The following is a 21,429-nucleotide window of genomic DNA, read 5'->3' as shown; positions in this document are numbered from 1 at the left end:
TACCCTTTCGAACAAACAACGAGGAAGTGAATTATGATCGACGGATGCGGCTATCTCCGGCGACGAAAGGAAAACATTAACTCGTCGTTTTTCATCATGGACGTCCATACGAGTTTCGACTCGTGGAAGATTCAATTTAACTCACGCCACGTGCAGGCCAACTTCGATCTTCGATGGGTATGGCGTTATTTACTGGCTCCTGTATATTGCTTCTGTCGGTGATTCGAATGGATTTATGAGAGTGTAGTAAGGGCATGTGATTTACCTTTTGGTGGTGGTAAGTGAAATTTGAAGGATCGTTCGATATATTTTTATTTGTTTCTTTTTTTTCATGCAAATTTGTTGGGTAGCTTTATAATATTAGGATAAACGAGAGAATAGTAATAATGATAAATTTTTTAATTTTAATTTGGAATATAGTTTATTCGTTCAATTCTCGAAAACAAAAGAATTCCAGGTTTAAAATTCAATTGTAAACTTTTTATGCTTTCAAAAACTTGTCACTTTGAAATATTAGCCTAACTCGTCCGAACATTTTAAAATACTGTTATAATATTAAATTCTCTAAAGAATTAACGATTTTCCAAACACCTTCCATTGATCCAACTTTGATCCTTCGAAAAATATCTCGAAACGCAAGACAAAAGATCCTTGAGAAAAAAAGGAGACCGCGAGAAGTCATCAGTCATCTTTATGAGGAGGAATCAGGGAGGTAAGGGCCAAGATTGGCCGATGGTCGTTTAAGAAATCGCGATAACACCAAAGCCTGCCTGACACGTTTTCACGAAAGGAAGTATTTCTCGTTATCCTCGGATTATTTCCTTAAAACGATGAAACAAGTAGCTGGGTATTTCATTAATCATCATTAAATCCGGCTGGAAGTCGCTGCCACGAAATAATGAGACCGTTCTGTGTTGAAGATTGTGCCCCCTTAATCTCGATTGGCATCGAATAACACAACACCAGACATATCTTTCTTCTCACTCCCTCTTCCCTATTTTCTCTTCTCCTTGTTCCGTCCCTCTATCTTTTTTATTTTCTCTTTTTCTCTTTCTATTATTTCGTTTCCCAAAGGACACGAGGAGTCGAGTTGTTTAGCGTGAGATTTTATCTTACAGAAACGAAACATGCCGTGGAAAAGAAAGAATCCTTCTGGGAGGTAACCGATTTTCAATGATGGAGCGTCGATCAACGCGTTAATCGATGTTCCTGATGAAAAATTCATCGCACTTTGTGTTTTAATAGAGGATGAAGATTTTACGAGGATATAGTTTTGTTTTATAATAGGGACAGAATTCTTGTGTTTATGGGGATATCGCGATGGTTCGAGCTATTTTAATGAAAGGATTACGAATTAATGACTTCTATAAGTGGATTCCTCTGGTATAAGTATAGTAATGATAGAGTAATGAATAGCAAGCAAGTGAAGTACAGTAGAACAAAATAGAACAGTAATGGAGATATAATGTAATGCTTAAAAGATACAAATTAGATGGTACTGAGATCGTAATATTTCATATCCAATTGTATTTAATATTTTTTTTTTTATCATATTGATTACTTATATCATATATCATATTGTAATAATGTAAGTAAATATTAATTTCGATATCTAAAAAAATATAGATTGTAAGTACATGTAAAATTTTTCAAAATACAAAAATATAATGTAAGTTTCTAAGTAAGTTTACAAAATTTCTCAATCAAATAATTTTCTTTTTCCTTATTTTGAATACAAATATAATTATTTCAATCCTATAACAAAGGAAATACAAATTTTCAACTTATCAAGAAAAATTTTAGAATCATAGATTTACACTGTGTTTACCAAACATTATTAATTATTTTTATTATTAAATATATATACAATATAACTATCAATTATTATCCAAATTCAATGTGATCTTCAGTTCCTCTTTTCTCGAATTACATCTACGCAAATCTAATAGAAGAGCTTGTTCTCTCATTCGTTTCTCGTCACGTGAGCTATGGAGAATCTTTTCAGAACGGTTGATACAGATCCTTTTGTCTTCTGCGCATGATCTGGCCACGCATCGTCGTCCAGTAATTGGCGGAATGAGCGCAATGAGGTCGAGTGATTGGCGAGTCTCTCTCTTCGTGAGGTTCCTTCGAGCCTTCAGGCTTCTATTATCCGATACCATGCTCTGTAATTGCGTTCCGTTTGTTCTATGAATTAATCTGTGAACGAGTTTTCAAAGTTATATTCCAATTGAATTTGAAAATTAACAAGATTTATTTCTTTACGATTTCTTGAAGCGTTTGTGAAATTTTGCAGATGTAACATGTAATATCAAGTATTATACAAGTTATAACGATTGTAACGAAAAATATTTTAATAGAATTTGTTGTGAAAATTGTATATGAATCAAACGATCATCTGTTTTCTGCCTCCACATATCCAGCATACCAGTAGATAAACAAAAACAGGATGCGAGAAGAGAAAAAGAAAGACAAACAGGAGCAACGAAAATACTTGTCAAAAAGTCATCAGGGTATCTCTTATTTGCGGTTCACCGCAGTTGCGGTTAACATTATTATGCAATCAGACGATTAGGAGACTGTAGTATCAGTCCCCGCAAATAGCTTCATAAGGCGTTCCTCGTAGCCACCGACTATAAATATTGATGATCTATCGGTGAAGAAAATTGTTGGTTTGACGTTCGTTCACAACTCATCTGTTTCGTGTAAAGTGTAGCAATATATATATATATATATATTTCCATTATGTTTTTTTAATTGATCAGATATATATATATATATATATATAATACAATATCTAATGTAGCAGAATATATAACATGTTTGAAGTTAACTAGGAAGTCGATTAATCACGATTGATACGTAAATCGTGTATGCTTGAATAAACGTGGTTTGTTTTCGTTGTCACGTTTCGTTTCATGGAATTCGTTTATCGAATCAAGAGAAATTCTATGATAATTGAAATATATATCGCATTTATATATAAAATACAATGTGGTATTACGAAAAATTTTGAAACATTACAATTTTCATAAATTAAAGTACTCTTATAAAGATCACAATATTATAATTATTTTTACTGATATATTATTAAAGTGAAAACACACATATAGTTAGAAATTATAAATTAAATTAGATTATTATTTATACTACTTATTAGTATATATAAATATTATATTATTCTATTGTAATGCCATATTGTATTTATCCTATATATCATTGATATGTCACTATTTTATTATGATGTTATTGAATTAAAATAAATGCTATTGAAAATATTGTTACCACATCATCAAATCAATTTTTTCGATAGAATCAACAAACAAAAGCGTACAATATTTTTATTTTAGAAATACCAAAGCCTAAAGTTAAAAAAGTTACACCACCAAATAACCTATATACAATCTAACCTATCGCGTGTTGCGGTTCCGTTCAGTGATCTTGCGCACGATCACTGTGTCGTGTTATATACCATGTAACCGATTTCGTATGTATACACGAAAGACGGTTGCCCGTTAAAAATACCTCATATCTCGATGTCGAGAGGAAATGATTCCGACTCCTTCTCTTCTCCCTTTCTCTTTTTACGAGTAACACGTAACATTTCGCGAAAACGACATCGTGATCGCTTTGAATAAGAACAGGAAAAAAACTCACGAAAAGCAATAAACGTTCGTGGCACGGTTTACGTCAGATCTCTCGAAAATATGCACTGGTCTCAATGTACTTCGACGAACGATAATCCTTGTCCAAACAAATCGGCTCGGTCCTTCGAAGGAATCGTGAATGTATTTCGAAGCAGTGTTCGTTTGTTTCACACAGGCTTCATAAAATTACTCGTAAACGAACGGAGAACGTTTCAATACACGAAAGAGGGATCGTTCTTGCTCGTGGCACGCGTCGCCGTTTTTTTCGGATGGCGCTGAAAGCGGCGTGTGACGAAGCCCACCTGGCGGCGAAATGTAACGAGATTCTTTTAGATTCGGAGGGTCTTTGTACGATGAAAACAAAATGTCGTGTTGTGTATTGATTCTGAGAGGAGGTTAGAATCATTCGAGCTAATTTGTGGTTTACGTTCCGATGTTTGTGAAATGTAACGTTCTACGCGTAATGGAAGTTATTCACAATAGTGACGTTGTTCTATTATTACCATTATAAATTCTTTAAAATAATTTTAAAAAGGTTTTAATAATATGTGTTTGTTTCGGAATAAAAAACAAGATTATGAAAAGAAAATTTTATTGAAGATTATTGAAGATTCTTTATCACATACAAAAAGAATTTCGATCACAGTAAGTACAGAAAATTAAAATTAAAATTATATTACTTTTGTAAATCTTTTCAAAATAATAATATTCAGTATATCATAATTCTATTTTTTTTTTTTTTTACATTTGCATATATATGCCTTCAAAGATATAAAAATAATTTAAAGTTTTCTTTAATTTGTAATTTTACGGTATTTCTATGAATTCATCTTTCAAAAATGATGTTCTATAAAAGGAAGATTGTTTTTTCTATGATTTCTTTCTTCTTCGTTATTATCTTCTAACTTTGCCTTGATTCGTATTGTCTCGCACGGCTGCCGTGTGCAGCGAGCGAGGCAATTAGGGAATCCAGATTTTAATCGATAAATTAAACCGCCAGCGTGTTTACGCTCGCATGAGTTCGCATACGCGTGCACGTGCAATCGAATATCTGTGCAATTACAACAATGCTCTATCATGCGTACATTCCATCGAACCGTGACATGTTAGTAATTAATTTGTTGATGCCTTTTAATATTACATTAGAATATATGGAACATTGATTTTTTAAATGTTTCTCAAAGGATGTTGACAAATGTGTGTATATTTAATTTTTTTCTTAATTCAAGCATAATTTAAACGAAATAAAGATACGATGACGACACGTATATATTTAGATTATTTTCTTGAAATATTACAATATATTGAGTAATATTATTCAATATATTTGTATTTTAAATAAATACAAATTTGAAATGTAAACAATAATTATTCTTTTCTAAATAAAGTCATAAAAAAGAGGTTATGCTTACAATATAGTTTATAACAAAGTTTTAATTATGTTCATCTCCATATAACTAATTAATGGCAAAACATTAATCTTACAACTTGTTATTCAAAATGCAATCAAAATATTCAACGATAAACAAATTAGAAACCATCAAATGGACGTCCATTACTATTTCAAAATGGCTTCCATTCATTGCACTCAATTTTGCAATTCATCATCCGCGCTAATTTACCTATCACGCTCATTCGCTTCGAAGTTCTTCGAACAACTCGTTTCATTTCCTCAAATAAATCCAAACAAAGAAGAGGAAACCTCAGTTCTAACTTATAGAGCCGTGCTTGTTCTTCGCTTTTGGCACCAGGCGAAGTTTAATGACGTCAATTCTCTATTCGAATTTCGAAATAGTATTTTCGATCACGTCGACCCGAGCCAATTTAACTTTTTTCTCCATTTTCTTGTCTATTAATTTCTTTCGATCAAGATAACAATAAGAATTCGAAAATATTATTAATTATTAAAATATTATTAATTATTAAAATTAAAATCTCGTATATGAATTCTTCTCTATTAACCATAAGATTATCGATGACGTGAATAGTCGAAAACTTTCTATCTACGTGAGGGAATTCGCATCGATTTGAGTTTACTCGTGATCTAAATGCTTGATTTTATTCAGTTGGAACTAGTGCCAAACGGTTTCTGGTAATTTGCAGTGATGATTATTTGAGTTATTGAATGTATTGAAAGTGAAGATGTGAAGGTGGGTTTGTTATTATCATGATCATTACTATTCCTGTTCTTTGTGTTGAATAGATATGTAGTATTTTTTAAAAAGGAAGTTATATTAAATTCTAAATTTATGTATTGAACACATTAAATGATAAAATAATTAAAACAAATGATATTTTTTGATATTGCTTATCCAATAACAATTTCATATTTTATTAAATTCAGATAAAAACATATTCTATAATCTTATACATCTTACTAAAAACTGTAATAAAATCATCTTCAAGTTATAAACAAGAAGTTTAAGAAAATATTCATTCTGTCTCCAGTGATTGCATTTGCTTCCTAGCTGGCAAACTCATTCTCTTTATTTCCTTCCCTTAATATATCCTTCTTTTACAATCACCAAGTGTCAAGGAAATTTTTCGTGTCGAATATTTTTCCTCGTATCAAAGAGAATATAAATCTGCAAGTTCATCATAGTCATCGCAATTGCGATCTCATCGATGTGATCTCGTTCATGCACGCATAAGCCGACGTGGCAATAAAAGGGGACACAAGTGAAGACAGATGACTTCTGCTTTAATCGTCACGTCCGCGAAACGTTTTAATTCCCCGACAAACGGCTGTCCGTCTTCCTGGCCTGGCCGATTAATAGACTCGTTGCGTGAAAACGTCCAGCTCTATCCATGCGATCGTCCCTCAGGATTCTCCTTTTCCAGCGCATGATTAATGGCTTCCAACAACACTGACAATCACTTTTTCTTTAATTTCCCGTAAAATGTTCCCCGGCACGTCATTTAAGCGTATATTGCGACATCTGATATTGGTCGCTCGATAAGATGGACGGATGGAAAATTGTTCTTCGAACGAAATTCGTGCACAGCAATTGGAATGTCTTGTTTAATGATGCTCTAGATGGGTATAATTAAGAGAGGTTATGTTAAAAATTATATTCTTAATATAGGCTAGGGGATGTAGTAATTAGAGTTTATTTTCCTTTTATTTTCTCCTATTTCTTCTTGTGTCATATTTTTTAAGATTTATAATTTATTTTAGAGGTTAGATTATATTATTGTTACAGATTTTCCTGATTATTTAAACTTTATCGTTTATTTCAAAACGAAAGGTGCATCGAATATCGTGTGTATACATATTTTCGAATAACTCACGTTCTATTTAAATGAATACAGTGTAATTTAGTTGGACGCACTAGTAGAAGAAATCTTCACGATTAAATTGATTCTTATAATAATTATAAAGTGGATAAAAAACCAAACTATTTCAAAATTAATAAAAGTGTTATTGATATAAAATTATATCGTATCGATCGGGGGAGATTTATGGGCCGAGTAGTGGGTCCATTCGTCTTGCTAGCACCTCGTTAGGTATTAATTAAGGCCGGTTTTTAACACGGCGGCCCTTTTTAATTGGCCGCATCGAGTCGCGAGATTTGTGGCGTCGAGAATAAACCGCATGCCGCTGTGAAATTTATTAATAACCGGCCACACTGTACCCGATGAATTCCCAGAAGAAAAACCGCCGGCTGCCCACGCGATTCATACGATCGTCGCGCGTTTTCATTAAGCCCCAGAACCCGATCGACCCCTTTTGTCCCTATGCTTCTGTTACACGGAATCCACGCGATTCGTTTCCATAGAATATAAATTGCTTCAAAGAATCTCGTTGATTTAAAAATTTTTCTACAATATTTTTTAAATTAGATAATTTTTAAAAATATTAATTTTTTTTTTTTTTTGACAACGTTATTGTATATTTAGTATTTTTGAAAAATAGTTTTTTATCATATTTATCAGATATTATTCAGAGGTAAATTTTTGAAGCTTTTCTCTTAAATATTATTATATTTAAGATAAATATAAATCGTATCGTTTGTATTACTATTTTTTATCTTTTGTTTATATACAAAAATTAATTTCAACTTCAAGAAATATTTACCTCGAAACTTTTTCTTTAAAAAGTTATTACGAAATTATGATGCAGCATATTTATTTGAAAAGTAAATCTTTTGACTACGATTTTTATTAATTCGATAATATCAAAAAATTTTAATTACAAAGCTCGAAATTCAAAGTTTCGAGATGAGTAAGGAAAAAATGAAAAAAGTTTCAGGAAATAAAAATTCAACTACAATAGGGTAAGAGAGAGAGAGAGAGAGAGAGAGAGAGAGAAAAACAGAAATTAACCAGATTTTCCTTCGAAACACTTTCTAGTGTCTCGTTTCACGTTTCTCATACTTCTAAACGTAAATCTCTCGACGTGCAACTATGTTTCAACACATTTCTCGGAGACGAGGATTTTTTCCAGGGACATCCATGTTCTCGAGGCCTCGAGAAGGTATACGGATGCGTTTGCACGGATGCTATATCTTTTCACGCTGTCTTCCCGTTCATGTTTCACGTTTCTCGAGGTTAAGACGGCTTCGAGGAAGCTGATTTATGGGGTGAATCTAACCAGGTGTTCCATGTCTTTTGGAATGCGATAGAGAGATATTTTAGAAGTACTCTGAGCTTGCTTTGAAGTGCCATTCATGGTGTTGTGAATCATGAAGTGGTTGTCTTGGCCTTATTTGGACCTTATTTTATTTCTTTGATATGATATATACTGGTGTTTAACCTTTTAATGGTTTTAAAATGTGGATTTTTTTTTATGAAGAAAATGCAAAGAATTTTAACGAGGCATATTTTAATGATTCAAAGGAATTTTGTTGTTCTTTTGAAAAAACAATCTGGATATTTATTAATTAATGTTACGTTATATCGTAAAAGTTAAATTACTGTAATACTTTATTATAATTGAAAGTATTAAACAAGATTACTCGAAGAGAGAATGTTGATTATCAAGGCTCAATTGATATGCATTGATGAAAATTTTATATTTTTATCTATTATTATTAGTTTTTATATTATATTAATGATTTTAAAAAAAGAATTATATATTGATAGATAAATTGTTTGAAAGAAAAAAAAAAAATTCATTGCCAGAAAAGTAGTCATCTCATATTTTTAGGGGAGATATTTTGAATAATCTGTTCAATAAATAACAAAAAGTCATAAATAGGATACCTACATTATTAAGTAAAATAAGTAAAATTGCCATTTCCATAAAATACTTCTTAAATCTCCTTACGTGCTTGCCAAACAACTAATTATCTGCCTTATTAGCGTAATAAATATGCTCACCTTGCAGTATCTCGCTAATAGCCATCAGGATGATTTCCAGCGACGATTGCCACAAATAATACCTTGCCGATCGATAGATGGAATCGACGTTGGAAATTAATTGGTGCCGTTAGTTGCCGAGTTAATTGCCGCTCGTACTACAAGCGCGCCACTTTTTCTCGTCTTGGACCGATCCTCGACATAATCTCGTCGATCACCGGAACAGGAGCAAAGAAATCGAGTGTCTAGACGTGATGATGATCGTCGATGGAAGTCGAGGTAAGGGATCTTTTAACGAACTATTATTTGCATACCTTCGATTTTTTTTCTATTTCTTATATATATATATTAAGGCAAGTTCGAAAAATGTTTGCTTCCTTTTAGATAAGTTTTATAATATTCGACAGATAATGAAGATCGAAAGAAATGTGGATCAATGTTTTGGTGGGATGAGACAAAAGGAGAGGACGAAGAACTTGAGTGTCGTTCGACGAGTTAATTGATCGACATCGTGGAGTAGGTCATGGTTTGTATTTTGTTCGAATAACTCAAAAAGGTATACCTGGTATTCCTTTTTTTTTTTTTTGTTGTTTTCGATTTTATCCATGGCTTTTATTTGTTTTCTATACTATTGGAACTATTCATTGTGAGTTATATTTTTTTTATATATTTTTAGAAAAAAGAATAGAATTTATAACTCTATGAAAAGATTTTAATGAAAATTCCTTTTTCTAATTATTTCAAAAATTCTTCTGTTGCGTCATTGGTGAACAATGAACGGTATTTTAGATATTTTTCATACCTAATCATTATTATATACCAACACCTCTTAAATCATAAAAATCTTCCATACAATGCATAAAATAACCATTTATCTTTTACCTAACGAAATTTACATCACAAAACTTTTCTTAGAAATGATTTATTATCACAAATCTTTTCTACGTGTCTCAGGAAATTATATTTATTCATTAGTAACAATTTCAAGTAAAAATTTTCTTATTTAATTAACTGAAATACCAATTTAATTTTAGAAATACTCTATTATTGCAAAGCATTTTATTATATGATTTATATAAATTGATTATTTTTAATTAAATGGTGCTCAAATAAAATTCTGATTAATCTTATTAATTTAAAAAAAAATCAATTATTGCAAATTTTTTTTATATTAATATTTCTAAAAGAGATACTTCTTGTTATGATTAATAAGTACTTAAGTATCTTAATTCACTACATCTTTATAAAAATCTATATATTTTTTATAAAAATTAGTTAAAACTTATATCTATAATATTGTAAAATTTCTTCATCATATCATATCATAATGTAAAATGATTATTAATATTCTCAAAGATATTTTTCTTTTTTTTTTTTCAAGAAAACTCAAATAATCCATCTAATGTAAATCAATTTTATATTTATTCTACAAAAATGTTGAATTCTAATGTTGCCAAAATTCATATATTACAGAATGATCATTTATGACATTTTCAAGATAATCCATTTAATTTCATCAATTCTAATTTTTCCCAAAAACAGAGATTCCAATCCAAGATTTCTTCAGAGTATATCTTTATATATTACATAAAACTATTCATCAAAATTTCCATAAAAGATACTTAAATAAGATACTTAAATAAATGACTCTTAAAGTCTCACTGCATGCTGCAAAAATTTCTCAATTTCTCATACATCAATATTTTCACAGAAGGTACTTCTTTTCAACGATAATCGTAACCACTTAACCTCACCAATTCTAACCAACATTAACAACTCTCTCTAAAAAATTTCCAATGCCTCAAAATTCTTCTTCTCGTGTGTCACGCGAGAATTCATCCAGCCAAAAAAGCAGCCATATATCTATTGATCTTTTATTGACCTAATCAATCCTATCGATCAACTATGGAATAACAAAAATGGAATCCCGATGTTGCAAATATTTTCTTTATACAATCCCCATTTATCAACGTTCCTAAAAAAGAAAAAATATAAATTTCCTCCACGCTTGGTAAACGCACAATGACCACGATATACCTTGGCACACAATGAGACGATCTCCTGAGCATCGTATTCTCTCTCCTCGCCCAGATCGAACGAAGAGTGGGTCCTTAACCGTACTTGACTTTCGAGACGAAGGCCAGAAAGAATGAAAGTAGGGGGTCTCTCCGCCACGGGTTCACAAACGGGGGATAGAAACGTCCATTATTCTATTCCGACGAAGTGAGGCCGGCAATCTGGCCTTATAAAATAAACCACTCTAGCGCTTGCGGTCGGTGCGATCTGTCAAATAAATCGTGCCTCGTTTCTTACCAGCTTACTTACCCGACCGAGTTGCCTTTATCTATCCCTGTCTTCGTTTCCTCAAAGCGGATTTACGGATTTCTCCGCTCTTTCCACTAAAGTTTCTCGAGTTCGTGAAATGAAACATGGCCTCTGTGAAGACAGAGAACAGGAAGATTCGTCTTCATGTGAAGGGGCGGGAGGGAGGATAGGATTAGAAGGAGACACTCGATTCAACAATGCGTTCCACTGTGTCTCTCCATCGATCATTTTTCCTTGGTTGGAAGACGAGCGGCGCGATTTATACCATGTTACATTACTTGGATCGTATAAATCGTCTTTTTGATCGGGGGGGGGGGGGGGGGAAGATTTGAAGTGGCGGGTAGAGGATGGTCGATGATGGTTTTCTGTATATCTGGGATTTTTGTTCGATGAAAGGAGATTTGTTCTTTTTTTTTTTTTTTTTTTTTCTTTTTCATTTATATTATATGTTTAAATTTTTATTAAATTTGCATTGCGTTACACGATGTTCTAACAGTAATTATTTAACACATATATTATCAAAGATGACACATCTTTGAATATTTTTAAGTATTAGCATCTAGATCTTTATTGTAATAAACTACACAAAAGTGTGGCCACTTTTTTAAACGTTTAATTACTCTTTAACTTTTCTGCGTGTAATTAAAGCTACCAATTATACGTTGCTCGTGCTAATGATCCAGTTAACGATCGCACTAATCAATTCCGGTAAATCTTAGTGAGAGAAAAGGCTGAAATTAATCACGTGATATTATGAGAAAAGAAAGAGAGAGAGAAGCAATTGTCGTTATATTATCACCATCCAAGAATGAATTCATAAATTATATATAATGGAAATAAACACATTCCTTTGCAATTTTCTTGCTTATTCTGAGAAGAATAACTCTTATTCGTTCTAATCGTTATTATCCTTTTTCAATATAATAAATTATTCTTGTGGCGTGTATCTTCTAAAAAAGAATACATTTAAATTGCATAAAAAAAAAAAAAAAAGAAGAAAATTAGAATTCGAACTTTCATTGCAATTCATCATTTCATCTTCCTTTTTTCCTTCATTTTCTTTCGTCTCTTTTGCTCCACGTATAGATATAATATAAATACGTATATCGATGAAGCGAACAATGCCATTTCCTGGATAAGCCTTTTCTTCTAATTAGTTCCAGTTATATAGAGGTGAGTTATCTATCTAGATTATAATTTATCTGTTTAAAAGAACAATAATTATTTGTTGGACTGGCACACTGTTTCTTGTTACATGCTTCCTCGTCGACGTTAAATCGCCCTTCGTAGTGGCGCGAGCTCTGCGTAATCTTTATCGGTAAAAATCGTCTGTAAATTGCAAATGGCCACAGTTTACCGCCGGAAGTGGCGCCGGTAACGAGGAACGCATTAAGAATCACGTTCATTTTTTATAGAGCTAAAAAAGTGGAAATCTCGACGTTTCTTTTCATAGTTATGATTGCTTAGCGACCATGTTTATGTACTTTTATGCACTTTTTAATGTAAGAGACGGTTGTTGAGGATCGAGCTGATACGAAATTGAGCTTGATTTCGAGTTGTAACGTGGCGTTTCTAGACGTTTGTAACTCGATCAGTTTTGGATTATTATTCGTAATATTAGCTATGATCTTTTATCTTGATCATTTATCCTAGATGCTGGTTAATTTGAATGATTTAACATCGAAGAATTGAAAATTTATTTCAATCAATATATTATTTGTTGTTTCATTTAAAAATTTAAATATATTAACAAACTTTGTAATTTTCTGATTAACAAACCTTAGCATTTAACTTACAATTTATCATATTCTTAATCTTTTACACTTTTTCTTGTTACAGATGTACTAATTTTATCACATTGTATTTAATTACATCGAGTGTGTTTCAATAATTAATAAGTACTTTTTATTCCCCTAAATTACAATTTTAATTAACTTTTCCAAATCTACGTTATTAAATATCCATTATTCACACATTTGACACATTTTCCTTATTTACAATTAATTACAGTTTAACCAATTCTTCTAAATAAATAAAATGTATTAATAAATAAAAAAAAATCATTTTTCAATTCTTTACCCAATAGCAACATGGTACACACAATAAGTACAAATATATTTCGATCAATCATTTTCAAACGACTGTCCAATGATTATCCATCCATCGGGAAACATCCATCAACCCTCCAACGTGAACACAAAACTCGTCGTTAACGAATAAACGTCTTACACACTGTGTTTACTTCTTTCTCGCTGACACGCCACTTTTGTTACTTTCACAGAGGAGTTAGTGCAGGTAATCTAACGGGAGCAAAAAGAGATCCGCTTCATTATACTCGTAATTTATGTTTTCGTGCATTCCAGCCCCCCTCCTTTCCCGCCTTTAATGCGACTCTGTTACCGGAAGCTCTGCAAACTCAAGATTTTACCGACCGAGTCGAACTCGTCTCTCTCGCGTGTATATTATCATTCGCGCGCGCAAACACCGGAAGTGGGACGTCGTGGTTGATTTTGGTCGATTACAGTTTTAGGTTATTATTTATTTACCGATTTTTTTTTTTTTTTTTTATTACCTCGATATCGACTTGACGTTTTGCAATTCCAAATTTGGTTATTATAAGTTTTTCGAAAAATTCTTTTGCGATCGTATCATGCATCAATCTAAATTTCTAAAAAAATTTCTTCCATCATGGATTTGGAAGATTATTTACCATTTAAATTTGACTGCATATCTCAGAGACAACAAATAAATTTGCACAATTATTAAATTGCAAATAAAAATTTCCACTTTTTAGCAATTAATTGTATAAATAATTAAACTATATACATAATAATGCACACCTAACCTCAAATTACAAATGAATCATTCATCCTTTGCCGAATGGCAATTGATTTTTCCCGATTGCTCGAACCAAAAGAATTTAATCCAAAGTTACAGTGAAAAATAATCATCCTATGCATACTGGGATCAAACAAACAAATTATCAACCTTCCGCGTGTACACACACTTTTACTCTATCTCTTTCTCTCGATCTGGAATCTGGATTAAAGAAGCTTACCAAGTCGCAGAGACGCGAGGGAAGAGATTAAATAAAGCCGGAATAAATTATCCTCCCCCTGCTCCCTTTCTCTTTCTACGCCACGTAGCCTCTTCTTTGTCTCTCCTGGCTGGAGGCAATGGTCCGGTTAAACGACGAGAATTAGGGTAATTTCGCCGTATACTTTCCATGCAAACGATCGAAATCTTGCTATTTTATAGGCGATGAAATTAATCGGGGAATTAATCGCCAGAAATTAATTGGGGGATTGTTTTATTTATCTTTTATCGAATCGAAGGGTCGAGATGGCTTTCGAGAGGTTTTATGGAGAAGTTTTCTCGAGTCGAAGTGGAGGATCATTCGATTTCGATCGAGTTTGGAAAAAAAAAAAAAAAAAAAAACGAAGAGTCTTTGCGATGTGGAGGGAATTTTTGATTTTTTTTTTTTTTTTTTTTTGATTGATGAGAAGTTGGAAAAGTTTTTGGAAATTTTATGAATGAATAAAACGAAGGATTTCGATTTTTAATTTAATTTTTTTTTTAAATAAATTTGAAATTTTTCTGCAAACTTAAAATAATTTAAAAAACGCAAAGAAAAATTCTTGAATATATTAATTGCATTATCTGCTGCATCTAAAAATAAAGTATTTCAATTATACGCCGATGTTTAGTGATTAATTATAGTTATTTATATTTAATAATCATCTTCCAATCAATAAAAGCATGTATATATCGTGCAATTAATTCATTATGTAAGAATTATATAATTATATAGCCAAATCTGTTTTATTAATATTCATCATTTATCTATCGATGGCCTTCGAAAAGAAACTTATGGCTTCCATAATATTTAAGTTGAACTCTATGTTAATTAAGTAAGTCGATCAATTAATTGAACCAATTAAATGAATAATAAATTAGACTTAATATAAACAAATTGAGACAATTGTATCCAATTAAAATTAATTAAATTAATATTAAAATGATATTTGATCAGGAAAAAATAGTAATGGTGTTTTCTCATCTTTCATTGAATAAAACTTTGAAAGATTTGCATTAAAATTTTTCCTCGATTGTAACATTGATTCGAAATTAATATTGCAATCTTATTATATTTCGTTTTTATTTCATTAATTTATCAAAAACAAAAATTAAAATTTATTTATCTGAAAATCCGATGAATTATTCATCGTATTGTGATTTATCACGAACCAAGATTTCTACGGTTCGCAAAGAAAGTTGTTAAACGTATCTGCATAATAAATCGCGAATCGATGACGATGCGATCTCTGGCTGGATCATCGATCGTAGATCCACAATCGCGATAAATGCCCGTCAGAATCCAACATACGTAGAATAATATATCAGAAAATGACAAATGTGCTGTATTCACGAGTGACTATTATTATACAACAAAGTCTGCAGGCACTTGTACTTGTCCAATTTTTTTTTTTTTTTTTCTATTGTCTTTATTATTTCTCCTTTGAAACATTGTATAACGTGATTCGTTACTTTCTTTGTGTGTATTTGATTGGCATTTGAATCGATACGAAGTCGCGTATTCGTAAGATTGTTCGATGTTGAAAAAAAAAGAAAAAAAAATGAAAAGAATTAAATTATTGTTTAATTCGAAAAATAATTTATTAACACACATTAAGGCTTAAATGAAAAATTCATGAATCAACTCCTTAATCATGATGAAATTGTTCACGATTATTAATTAATTAAAATTAGTGTAATTAATTGTAATAATTAAATAATTATAAAATTCACAAGCACTTAACTTTTGTTAGATTATGAAAAAGTATTGTATTAATATTACTACTGTATAATACTACTGATACATTTAAAATAAATAAAATTCTTCTCGTCGCATCATCACTTCGCGTTAAAGAAACATGAAATTAAATTTCGATGTATGTAGAATCGCGTTACGTTCCTAGAATAAGTATTCCATTATATATTTTCCCCTTGAATACGTATATGTGTGCAATTAAATTCGATTTAAACGACGAAATAGATAAAAATACAAAAAAAAAAAAAAGTTGCGCGATAAATAGAAATTTCTCTTTCGCGTCAAGGAGGAATGTCAATTTGCACGAAATTAAATTTCGAATTCCAACGTGGAATTACGCTACGTTCCTCGAATACCGCGTAATCCAGTGGCTGATAATCGAACACGTGAGTCGTACACGCGTCCCAACTGCGATCAATCAACAACGTCAACGATCATTCCATCCGATCTATAAATCGGTCGAGCCGAGTGACGCATGAATTTTCGTCCCGTGCTCGTGCGTTTCGATCAAGAAATTGCTCGCTCGGTGACCGGAAATGCGCACTCGCCACCGGAAACGCACTTTTCGCGCTTCTTCCCCTCCCCTCTTCCAAAACATTTGGCCTCGTCCAAAACAATTTGAACGATGAATGACGAAGAAATTTTATCTCACTTTTTGAAATCTTAAATGTACTTTGTTTTTTTTTTTTGCTAGATTATTGTTTAATTTTATACTTTTCTCGGTTGGGTTTTCTTGGCAGTCGAAAGTTTGTTATTTAACAACGTTTCAAAAAATTTTATAGGTTACAATAAAAAAGTTCAAGCTTTTTGCGTTCTATTTCTGAACACTGAAAGAGATACAAGATATAAAGGAATTAAAAGTTTCTTCAACAACTATAAAAATTCTCATCTTCTGAATCTTAATTTTCCTTTCTTATTCCCTTTTTTGTAATAGATAGCAAACAAATAACGACTCTTCTAATTTGTTGAAATAAATCCAATAAATAATTCCAAGATCTTAGTGATTTACAAATTTGAGAATCCAACTCTCCTACCCCTCCTGCTAAAATACCAAAACTACTACGAAAACGATGCGATTCCTTTAACCTAAAAATCGAAATACAAATGAAACAACGCAACAACAATTCGATCCTCCAAATCCTCATACTCGAAATCCAATTTTATCCATCAAATATCCACCAAATTCAAATTACCCACACCCTTTGGAATAATTTCTCACAGTTAGACTGGTATACCAGGTACTCACCAATCGCGACTCCTTTCCGAGAAGAACCAAGTTGACGAGGGCCCTCTTCTCTCGTTCCCTCCGAGCTTCTGGCGTTTCTGGCTTTTCTCAAGGTGCACGAACGCGCGCACTCGAACACGATCCAGAGATCCTGGCTTGAACCAGGATCGCGTGGCCGCTGTCAGGAAATTCGCACTCTCCAAAGAGGAAGCTGATTCACCACGCGCGCATTCCTCCTGTTATTTCAGGCAGAGTTACAAATCCTCCTCCCCCTCTTCCCACCACGGTTCCATCTTCGTGTCGAGATCAAATCCTCCCCCCCCCTCCCTTTCGAAAAATTTCGCACACAATCCCACACTTTTTGTTTATATATTTTTTCTTTCGTATCGTCACGCTCGTGTTTTGCAAACAATCCCTTTGGACAACCACCACCTTCGGTTGGTCGGAGACCAACCTGTTCCACCCTTATTACAGTTCCACTCGGTCACTGATCGCGCAGAAGAGTCGCACTTCCGGCCACCACGTTTTCGCGGCAATCCCTCGAAACTTCGAACCCTGGCTCGCTACGCGATGGAAAGGAGAAGCAGGTATTATTTATTCCTTTTTTTTTTTAAGGGTAGATTGTATTTATAGGGGATTTTAATAACAACAACAACAACTTTATCTCCAATTTTCTTCCCTTCCAAGCGACGAATTTCCTGGAATTTTCCAACGTTTCTCCCAGACCGACTTATCGACCGATTGACTGACTGACTGTGGCTGGCGTCGCGGCGACACTGACACGAGAGCGCGGTCCGAGGCGAGAGAGGATGCGCTCGAGGAAAGCTCGGGGCGAAGTGCCAGAAGAGTCGTCGCTTGAAATAACCGCTCGTCCACGGGCTCTCCCTCCGCCAACCCCGTAGTGGCCGCTCTCGTAGTTCCTCTCCCCACCTCTTGCTGCACCGGCTGAACTCTCACACTAACGCTCCTTTTCCTCTCTCTCTCTCTCTCTCTTCGTCCGTTTCGCGCACCATCGTTTCTCCTTCTCGCGCACGCGCATAGTTGTTGCTGCTTCTCTAGCTGCGGCGTGTCGTTGCTGCTTACTATTTCTTCTTCTTCTTCTTCTCTTTCTTCTTGTCCTTCGTGTCCTTCCTCTTTCCTCGTTGGGCTGATGATATGGTACGTGCTCGCGCGCGCGCGCGCACGTGCGTCAAGAAGTTTTCGCGCCACTGTGAGAAATGGACGAGATGGAAGATTTGTTCGGGGATTTATTGGGATCCTGATCGGGGCAAATTAATATGGAGAATTGGAAATTTTGTGGGTGAATGAGAATTAAAGAAACGAATTATTTATTGGGATTCTGATCGAGGGAAATTAATATGGAGAATTTCGTGTGTGAATGATAATTTGTTGTTGAATTTGATGTGAATTATAAAGTTTGAGGAAAGGAGGGAGGAAATGAATTTTGTACACATGTTTGAGAATATGAGTAGAATTTAATGGACATGGTTAAGAAGTTTTTGCATTTATGAAGGAAAATTAAAGTGGAGATAGAAAAGTTTTTACAGTATACTTTTATACACGTATCTATCAAAATTTAGGAGGGATAAAGAATAAACATGGTTCGATGTAATGAATGATTGTTTGGAATTTATTGGAGTTCTGATCGAGGAAAATTGAAGTTGAGAATTGGAGGGAAATTTTGTAAACAGGTATAGGTAATTTGATTATTTATAGCATTATTTATAGTATGATATAAAATAAATATGACTTAAAGTATAATTTAAAAAGTTTTCGCCATTGTGAGAAATGGAGGAAGATTCTGAGGGAAGAAAATTAAAATGGAAAAAATTATAAATTTTCTATATATGAGTTTGAGATATCTGAAAGACATGGACCGAGTTTATACGAAATAATTTCATGCTAATAATATAACTTAAGACGTTTTCTACGAGAAATGGAAGATTATTCGTAATTTATCGAGACTCCAAGTGGAGGAAATTGATGTGGAAATTTTAAATTTTAAAAAATTAGGAAATGGAAAACTTGAAATGTGTTTTTAAAGATATTCGTGTTTTAATAAAATAGATTGTTCCGTTTTTTGTTTTGCGATTTTTAATCGTAAGAGCCAATAATATAAGTTAAGAAGCCATTATTACCAGACGAAAAATTCCTATTGGGAGTTAGATTAGAAAATGGAGATGAACATGATAAAATTTTGACATTTAGCAATCGTGAGTTGATATTTAAAAAAGGATCACGTCTCAATTATGAAGCACGACAACATCAATTTTGTCACGAAAATTCACACTTTTCTCAAATTTATATAACGAAAAACATGTGATTAACATAATTTCTCTAATATTTGATTTTAAGTTTTACCTTAGCTTTAACGAAATCACTACTAGATATACTAAATAAAACAATCTATACTACCTTCGACACTATTCGTCGTTCTTCTGTTAAAGAAAAGAAAAGAAAAAAAAAAAAAAAAGATTGATCTTCCCCAACTTCCAAATTAAAAACCCATTTTTATCGTAACTCAGACGCTCTAATGGATACGATAAAACCAGCCACGTTCAATACATCTCTAACGTTAAAAAAACAGACAAAAAAAGTTAATCTTCTCCAAGTTAAAAATCCCTCTTCACCAAAAAAAAAAAAAAAAAAGGAATCAGAAAAACAGGCATTCCTTGAACGATCAGAAGGATCATCATCTATTCCTCGGTACGATCGATCAGTCACGCCACTTCAATCGCTCGTTCCCGTTATTATTAGAGTAGCCAGCAACCGTGTCGACAACTGATCTCAAAATCCCTTGTTTTCGAGCGATCGATCGATAAAGATCGAGCAACGATCGAGAACCCGTAATTCGAATTCCACGGTGATTCGCGCGATCCAACAGGCAAGATGCGTACATTTTCTTTGGATAACGATAAGATTGGCATGCTTTTGCTGTTTATTCGTTGTTTGATGTTTCAGAGGGTTGGACGATGCGACATGGTTTGACAGTGATGGTTGGCTGAGGGTTGGGTAAATTACAGTGATCGAGAAGGAGGAGGAGGACGGTTATGTGTGATTCATTGAGTGACGGTGATTCAAAGTGGAACGGGGATGGTGTAGGTGGTGTTCTTGGAAGTAAGAATGGAATTTTTTATTTTTGCATCGATTGAAACTTTGAAAGTGGGCTAAAATTGTGTTTCTTGTGTTTGTTGATGAGATTTATTCACACTTGTAGTGATGTTTTTGCATTTTCATTTTTTGCAATTGTATCGATCTTCCATAATTGAGTGTTTAAGAAAACTTCTGGAAACAATTCTGAAATGCAATAATGTTCGTCGAATCAAACGTTGAAAAGATTTATTAACAGAAGAAATAGAAACGAACCAGCTGCAGAATGTTAAAACTATTGACAGCTGTGTATATATATATATATATATAAATTATACAGAATGTAGAAGTTAATTCAGATTAGAATCGCGTTGATTTTAAAAATTTGAAAAAATGTGAAAAACAACAAAATTTCGAGTAGGCACGTGCATTATAGCGTTTACTTTATAACAGATCTCGCATACTTTCTCCACCAGCTCTTTCGAGAACCAGTTTCTCCTTGTAACATTGTAGAAAAATGGTTAATTAACTCGTGGCACGATAGTAAACACTGTGGCACAGCTATTAGCAATTCATCTTCCCGATGGTTAATCCCGTTAAACGATCCATGTGATTCTGAACACGATGACTCATTGATTTATTTTTGCCGTCCAATTGGAACCGATTCGTCCAAGTTATTGTTCGAAGATTTATCTAGGACGCGAGGGATAAATAAGATCCCCTGTTCTTATTGCAATGCAGTTCGAGAATAGAGAAGCCATTATTAATTAGTTTATCGGTTAATTTTAATTTAATCGGTCGAGAATAACTTTGTGGAATGGAAAATAGAAATTGAAAATAGAATAGATTTTATTTTAAGAATATTTTTTTAAGTATCCCATTTGATCCCATTTAGAATGAAATTTCAAAATTTGGCGAGTAATTTTTTCAAAGTTTTTTGAAAATACATTGAAAAAGAAATGAATGAAAAATTCAATTCTAAAAAACCAAAAGAGCTATAAAATTTGATA

The 21,429-nt window shown here is 32.9% G+C and overlaps 1 protein-coding gene and 1 long non-coding RNA gene across 3 annotated transcripts in view; one reads left to right on the top strand and one right to left on the bottom strand.

Annotated features, from left to right (window-relative positions):
- LOC147658460 (uncharacterized) overlaps positions 1-9,658 on the top strand; it is a 64,343-nt gene extending 54,685 nt beyond the window's left edge. The window contains exons 3-4 of the long non-coding RNA XR_015290608.1: positions 8,977-9,227; positions 9,356-9,658. This is a non-coding gene — a long non-coding RNA (uncharacterized LOC147658460). The remainder of the gene's footprint in view (positions 1-8,976; positions 9,228-9,355) is intronic.
- The window catches only part of LOC100863068 (fibroblast growth factor receptor homolog 1), an 82,247-nt gene extending 64,076 nt beyond the window's left edge, over positions 1-18,171 (bottom strand). For both annotated transcript variants that reach the window (XM_003695874.4, XM_012489924.3), the window contains exon 1: positions 17,351-18,171. The gene's annotated coding sequence lies outside the window, so the exon portion shown is untranslated. The remainder of the gene's footprint in view (positions 1-17,350) is intronic.
- Positions 18,172-21,429: the final 3,258 nt, after the last annotated feature.

Source organism: Apis florea, unplaced genomic scaffold (assembly GCF_048593485.1).
Source record: "Apis florea isolate Af1SG1 unplaced genomic scaffold, ASM4859348v1 contig_2272_pilon, whole genome shotgun sequence".
NCBI lineage: Eukaryota > Metazoa > Arthropoda > Insecta > Hymenoptera > Apidae > Apis > Apis florea.
This window is presented reverse-complemented; position numbering and strand designations above follow the sequence as displayed.